The sequence below is a fragment of the Lepisma saccharinum genome, chromosome 12 (genome assembly GCF_977018435.1).
Source record: "Lepisma saccharinum chromosome 12, izLepSacc3.1, whole genome shotgun sequence".
Lineage (NCBI taxonomy): Eukaryota > Metazoa > Arthropoda > Insecta > Zygentoma > Lepismatidae > Lepisma > Lepisma saccharinum.
The window spans coordinates 58,472,709-58,480,763 of NC_139240.1; the positions used below are offsets into that span (position 1 = coordinate 58,472,709).

The following is an 8,055-nucleotide window of genomic DNA, read 5'->3' on the forward strand; positions in this document are numbered from 1 at the left end:
ACATACACACGAAATTACACAGTAGGCAAAGAACAGTACGTTCAGACATATTGTCGTCCGCAATCTTTGGCGCGTTGAAGTCTGGCTCTGGTCAAACTTACATATCCTACGTGGAAGAGAATGTGATAAACAATAAGTGCCATTCGAGATCCAAACAGAATTATTTTTAGTATGGTTGAAAAGAGTAAATTTGTTCTCGTCGAATTTGCAAACTATCTTTTGGTATGTGATCTTTATCACAGTATGTACAGTACTATTTAAATTTATTTAGTGAATTGTTTATTATTAAGAAGGCATTTGGAAATGTTGATTTAAAAGAAGTAGTGCTTGCAGAGATGCCCGCAAGGGGAAGTTTGGGGCTGATCGCGCCATCAAAATGGGGGGGGGTCCTTAAAATAATAGGTAAGGTAAAGTTCCGCGTGCATATAGCACCGTGCCATGAAGGCACATTTAGGAGATTTGGCGGCCGCGGTGGCTCAGTCGGTAACGCGTCTATCATGCTAAAGGTCCCGCGTTCGATCCCCGGCCGGTTCAAATCCGGGAACTTCTGTAACGTTGGAAGCGGCCCCGGCGCCCACCCAGCGTCGAATAACATAGGTACCTGGGGGATAAAGGCGGTCAGGGGCGTGATGCTGATCACATCAACCCCCACTCACGACCGGATCAAGAAAGTGTGGGGCGTTACCCTCACACCTCCTATATGCCTTAATGGTGTGGTGCTATGCACAGGGGAGCACTTTACATTTTGCCCCACACATTCTCGGTCTCGGCCATTTTGGAGGTGATGTGATCAGTATCACGCTGCGGCCGGCTTTACCGCCAGAGGTACTCATTGATTTGAGGATGAGTGAGCCCACCCCAGGTATCGAACGTGGGTCTCCCGCGTGGCAGTCAGATGCCCTACTGACTAGGGAAAGTAAGAAAATAGAAAGCCAAGAATGAAAAGAGGAATTGGGTAAAAAACAAGCAGAAAGAGAGACAGGAGAAAGATAAGAAGCTGGCGGTAGAGAGAGTGAGATAGAAAGAAAATAGAAAACCGAGAAAGAAATAGCAATGTGCAGAAAAGACAGAGAGAGAGGAGGAGGAGATATAGCTGAATGTACAGATAAAGAATGAGAAAAAAGAGAAAGTGAAGAAAGAGGTCAGAGAGAGAGAATAGAGAAAAAAGGAAGAGAAAGAGACAGAATATAGAGGAAAGGGAGAGAGAGAGAGAGAGAGAAGGAAAGAATAGTAGAAAACCGAGAAAGGAAAGAGGAATTTAGTAGAAAAAACAAGGAGAAAGAAGAGAGATGGAATATAAATAGCAGATGGTACAGAGAGGGAGGAATTGAGTGAATAACCGGCAGACAGAGACAGGGAGAGAGAGAAGGAAAAAAACAGAAGGTACAGAGACAGGGATAGCGGTAGAATAGAGAACAAAGAGAGAGATATCAAGGATAGAGAAGGAAGGGAAAGAGAGGGAAAATATAAATACGAGCAAGAAAAGAGGAATTGAGTAGGAAACAAGCAGAAAGAGAGAGAGAGAGAAGGAAGGGAAATAGCAGAACAAAAGATAGATAAAGAGTTGGAAGGAATGAAGAAGAAACACAGAAAATGGGAGGAAAAAGAAATAGTCTATAATTGGAACCACAAGCAAAGAAACCTGCGCAGACCCGCAACTCCTGTGCACCCTACTCCGGCTAGGAGGGGAGGGGGAGAGTGGACCATGCTTCCTTATGGCCCGAGCTGAACGGAAGAAGAGAAACAAGTTTGTTTTCCTTGTGGTTGCTCTATAGAAGGGAGTTTGTTTTCATAAACAGGAACGAATAGGTAAAAGGGCTGAAAAAAGGGACCGAAAACTAAAAATACAAGGAAAGAGACAAAAGAGCAGTGTCGGGTCTATAAACCGGAAAACCCGGCATTGAGGGAAGGCAATGTAAAACAGTAAACGTAGTAATTTCTTCAGCATCGCAGAACAGAGATATCAACCCTCTTAGACATGCGCACCGACTACGTGGGTGCTCCGGGGCTCGAGCACCCACATAGATAATCTTGTGGGTGCGGCGCACCCACAAGATTTTTAGTTTGATAAAAACAAAATAAAATAAATATTTCTCGCTTGCCATTATCAAAAAATAATAAGCAATTGAAACATTGAGATGGGAGTTAAAATTTCTAACCTCTAAAACATAATTGTTTCAAATGTGTTTGTGCAAAGGCAACCAAGCAACACATTCCTCCCTTCCTTGCCTGTCTCTGGCCAAGTCAAAGGCAGTCCCCACAATAACAATGGAAGTATATTGTATTGCCAATAGAATGCCGTCTTTTCGGCTTGCTTTGATGTTTCCTTACAAGTGACACACTATAATACGCCCACTCCATTCGTCAACAATTGTTTTAAAATAACTACTTGCCGATATTGAGCACTAATAAAGAATAAACCGAAACACAAGGAAGCCGATTGTGACCGATTACCTCAATAGTTGATTTTTTTTCTTATTTTGTTCGTTTCAATCAGATAAGAGCGGCGTGGTTTACGATTTCAGTGAAGTTGTTTTCATGTAATCTATATTGTTATCATTTGTTTTTTCTTCGATACACAATGGCTTGGAAGGACGCGGAAGCTTAGATTGTATACTGGAAAGTTCTCATTTTCAGAAAAAAGGGGTGTTACCGTGTTAATAGTTAGTACAAAGAAGAGGGTCTACTGACCGGATGCGTGGAGCAAAAGCTCTTCGCCGGGCAAAAGTTTTCGCAATTTTCAAACGTGGTACGGGACGCGTGTGAAAAGCTGAAACACAATATTGAGTATTGCTTCTTTACATACTTTCGAATTCGAACAGTAGGTTTGCTAGTCGCTATGGATAAATTCATTATACGTTTGTCGTCGTCATCACAAGTGGATATTACTGACACTGAACATAGTGAAAAGCATGTTCAATCAAAAAATAAGGAACCCGAAAATGTGTCTTCTGCCTGTTCCTGTAGTACATTAGCAACAAGTGTCAAGAAATCGTCAGGCAGGTCATACCATGAAGGATGGAAAAAGACATTTCCTTGGATTTATTACGACAAAGAATTGGACAAAGTGTTCTGTAGTGTGTGTAAAGACGCTTTTGATTCCAGTATAGTGCTTCCGTCGGCAACTGCTACTTCTGCAGACAGAGATTCGTGTAATTTGTTCGAAATAGATTTTCCCAGTGGCAAAAGGCAATTGAATGTTTCAGGGTTCACGAAAAATGTACACTTCATCGTTCGTCCGTGACTGCTCTGGCAACTACGAAACAAGGAACCAATGTGTCATCTCTTATCTCAACACATAAATTAGGAGATATGAAAAATGCACGCAAGGCGATTTTAAAGATAATAACGTCCCTCCAATTTTTAAGTCAGCAAGGACACACCGATGAAGCATCAAATATTCATCAGTTGCTGCTGCTTAGAGCAGAAGATGCTCCTGAGTTGAAATCTTGGCTGCAGCGAACTACATATAAGTGGGTTTCTCACGATATATTGAATGAAATTGTCTCTTTATTATCCAGCGATGTACAGCAAAATATTGTGAAATCTATTAAGGCGGCACAATATTTTTCTCTCATTGTAGATGAGACTTCCGACATATCAATGAAGGAACAAATATCCATATGCTTCAGATTTGTCGATGAAAATCTGCAAGTTGAAGAAGTGTTTATGGGCTCCTATGAAGTAGCTTCAACAAGTTCTAGGACATTATTTGAAGTCGTCCAGGATGTCATAAGACGTTTATCTCTCGACATAAAATACTGTCGTGGTCAATGTTATGATGGCGCGAGTAATGTCAGTGGACATTTAACAGGATTACCAAGTAGGATTACTCAGTTGGAGCCGAGAGCTATATTTGTTCATTGTTCGGCGCATAATTTGAATTTGGTAGTGTAAGATGTATCAGTGATGTATGTGCAAAACTTTCTGGTGATTTTTTGTGAATTAATATCATTTGTAAGACATTCGCCAAAGAGGCTAGCAGTGTTTCAATCGCTACAAGAAGACAACGAAGATGGTGTTGTAAAAAACATTCCCAGACTGACTTTGCGACCAATCTGCCCCACAAGGTGGTGTGTGAGGGTAAAATCACTACAATCGTTGGAAAGTAATTATGACGTTCTCTTGAAATTTTTGGAAGATCTGTCAGAAGAAAAAAGTGAAGTCGGTGGGAAGGCTAGTGGATATTTTTCAAACCTACATCAATTCAGATTTCTTATTTTCCTGAAAATGTTAATTTCAGTTTTCGGCAGGATTGAACAACTTCATTCTTCTTTTCAGAAGAAATCATTGCCATACCGAGAAACCAAAACTTTGGTGGAAACTTTGTCTGTAAGTTTAGCTTCACAAAGGGATATATATTTTTTGAGTTGTGGAATAAAACCACGAGGAAAGCGGAGGAATTGAACATTGATGAACCAGTTTTGCCTAGAAAAAGGAAGATGTCAAAACGCTACGACGAAGGTAGTGATCCTCATACGTATCAAACGCCGGAGGAAATGTACAGACAAATATTTTTTGAAATAATTGATGTGTCTGTGGATTCGCTAAATCGTAGATTTCAAACAAAGGTTTTGGAACTTATTTCACAACTTGAAGTTTTTGCTATCGGTCAAATTGGTGCTGATCGAATTCTGCACTTCTATGGGACAGACTTTGATAAAGACAAGCTAACATTGCACAGGGACATGTTTCTAGATGTGTGCAGAACGAACAAAGAAAAAGTGGCCAACTTGTCAGACATTACAAATATTTTAAGTAGAGAAAACAGTGGTCCCATTCGTGAAATGCTCACAGAATTTGTGATGTTTGTACGGGTGATTTTAACTATACCTGTTACTTCTTGTACCTCTGAGCGGTCATTTTCAGCACTTAGACGATTGAAAACGTTTTTGCGGTCAACAATGACCCAAGAAAGATTGAATGATTTGGCAATTTTGCATGTTCATAAAGAAATGACTAAAAATATTGACATTACCAAAATTGCAAACAAATTCATAACTGCAAATGATGTAAGAAGGATTGTGTTTTATATTGAAAGGTAACATGTCATGATTATTATTACTATTATTTGGTACATAAAGTTAGTCATTTTGTAGTTTCTGTTCACAACAAAATCCTTGCATAGTTCTTTCTGCAATACAACTAAAATTATTTGCATTTATGAAGATTTGTTCATTTTAATTTGTATGAATGTGGTATTTTCTTTTAGTTAATATAATTGCCTCTTGCAAACATTGTGCATGTAAGTTGTTTAAAGTATACAATACTTGATAATTACAGATCTAACCGCCATTGATATGCACCCACAGAAATTTTGGAAAGTCGGCGCCCTTGCTCGTAGACCGGGCCGCGCCCTGGTCTTTGAACACAATGTTAGTTAAGCTCCCTATGACGCTGTTGAAGCAGTCACGTAGAGGACGCTGATTGGGTCTTTTGGCTTGAGTGTCGTGTGAGGGGAGGTTGGATCATTTAGGAAAGTCGTGAACGTAGCGATCAGTTTGCGAGCAAATGTAGTGTTACAAACCAATTCCATTGGAGATCGTGTGACGGAGTAGAGGCAACCCATACATCATTGGAAATTGAAAGATATTTTTTTTAGAAAAGGGAAATTTCGATGGTATATTGTCGCTCCGATTCTGTCCCGAGCATGACAGGGGAAGGAAGGAGGGGAGGGCAACTGAAAGCGAAACGAATATATTAAACATGCCTGACATAGCCCTTGCTTAGTGCATCTTGGCCAAGAAAACTGTCTCTGTGGCGCAGTAGCCAAATTATAACCCCACGCGGAGGGAGCGTGCATCAATCAGTCAGCTGTTTTGCATTGTATGTCGTCTGTTACTCCGTTGCAAAATTGTTTAGCGCTGTCAAAAGGACGTACCTGTTTCAGTGCAAAGCCGTTCCCGCTTTCGGAATCCAGACTTTTCATAAGCTTTCCTTGAGTACTTTATTGCAAGACAGTGTTAAATAAACTCAAAGACTTTAGAATTATTTTCCCCTTATTCTTTGTACTAGAGGAAGAGATTTCGAGGATAACTAAATATCGTACATATCAATATTGACTGAAAGTCGTGTTTACGACCTCAAATTCTTCAGAATTCACTGAACAACATACTGGTATAATTGTCATATCACCTCGTTATTTTGAAACTCTTTTTAGTAAAAATGTTAACAATACTCATAATTATATACTTAGTATATAGTAATAAATCATGTGTTTTACTGTCTCCGGTCATAGCCCCCCTCCCCAAGTTGGTGGTTTATCGGTCTCAGCCCCCCAAAGTTAATGGTCTAGAACATTTCAAATGTGTAATTAAAGTTAAGTTGTAGACTGAAAACAAAAACCGAGCTAAGTGCCAAAATCTAAGTTCCGAGAAAAACAGGAAAAACATTGTCTTGGAAGATATCCTACAAGGTTAACGTTACCGTTCTAGGCTTACCTCATTAGACGGGGCTTGTTTTGGAGGAAACGCAGCACACAATAACCTCCAAGACGTCCAACTGACCACAAAACCAGTCACATGTCGCTTGGCACATAGCCGGTATTTTGATACACAGCAGGTGGCACTTAGGCCAAGGCGCATTCTTATGTCTAAAGTTTGAACTACTTGCAGACTGCATATCACATAGCCCGGTTTTTACCGCACTGGCATAGGCCCATAGCCCATATTTTAGCAATAAAATGGAAATCGATTGTTGTGGCACTTAGCCCGGTTTTTATTTTCAGTCTACAGTTCATGTGGTACAATTCAGAGTAAACTTTACAAGAGAAGCAAAATAATACATTAGATCTTCTTAAGCAAAATTATTTGAGGGGCTCTGCTCCCACATCATTGACATTGGGGGGGCTCCAGCCTCCCAAAGCCCCATAGAGTCGGCGCCTATGCCTCCGGAACAAAGCGAGTTGAGTCGACCACCCAACACGCTCGGCTACCGAGGCCGGCATAAAACTGTTATGTTGGCCTCTTAATGTAAATACATAGCCTACTTTTAAATAAAAATGTTAATTGTTATCTAAAGAACAAATGAGCAGACACACGTTTTTCATGTTACATTTCATTTGCATGAGGAATATAATAGCTGCTTAAAAACTGCTATACGAAGACGTAATTTTTATTTTTAAAAAAGGGAGGGAGTAAGTCATTCATTCATTTATTTCAGTGATCAGAGCCCCCCCCCCAATAATTTTGACAAGTCGGCGCCCCTGGAAGCAGAGCAGTGTAGACTGAGTACTGTAACTTTCTTTTAAGATTTATTATTCTCTTGATTTCGCTTGATTTGCTTGGTTCGATCAGTCTGTCATTAGAAATAAACAGTGTCTAAATATATCACAACTGATTTCCTCCATGTGGTAGTTGGATCGGCTTCTTTGGTGTACGCCAATTCTCTTTGTTCATTAATATCAGCGGAGCGAGTGAGGAAGTTTTTACGAAATATTTTGCAAATCGACAATAGTATTGATATTGTAGATAGGCATTTCTATCTTTTGAGTGATTTTATCAGGTTATCGAATGCTGAATTACATACTGCACAATAACATCATTCTTCTCGTGATTGGCTGTATAATTTCTGAAATATTTGAAATTTGTAAAAACATCCGTGTTAAAAAAAAAACATGAAATATAACTCTGTCATAGCCTCATTTTCAGTGAAAGGTGATCAAAACTTGGGTTGCCAATATATTAAGCATCATTATGTACGCATAAACGGGTGCGAGTATTTCACAGGGGTGTTATAACACTTCTGGACGCGAGACTGAAGTGCACACCCATAGAGCCAGACCACGAGCCGCCACTGCTCCATACCTGAACTTTAATTCTTTCTAACCGCAAATGTTTCTTCCCCAGCTCTGTGGTGTGAACTAGGATTGAGATTTTACTGTACAGTCACCGGCAATACAAATGGGACACCAACATCCTGGAATACTCGCTTCCCTGTTGAAGATTTGCTATTCAGGCTCTGTCCGAAAGGTACAAAGTACAGACTTGAAGTATGGTCTTAACGGAAGTGACGTCACCTAGTAGCCTACAGTTCGAAAGCGCCAAGAGCAGGAGT

General features: G+C 40.1%; 1 protein-coding gene across 3 annotated transcripts in view; it reads right to left on the reverse strand.

The window, feature by feature from the left end:
- The window catches only part of LOC145996132 (eukaryotic translation initiation factor 4 gamma 3-like), a 198,690-nt gene extending 198,588 nt beyond the window's left edge, over window positions 1-102 (reverse strand). For all 3 annotated transcript variants that reach the window (XM_083132444.1, XM_083132440.1, XM_083132437.1), the window contains exon 1: window positions 7-102. The gene's annotated coding sequence lies outside the window, so the exon portion shown is untranslated. The remainder of the gene's footprint in view (window positions 1-6) is intronic.
- Window positions 103-8,055: the final 7,953 nt, after the last annotated feature.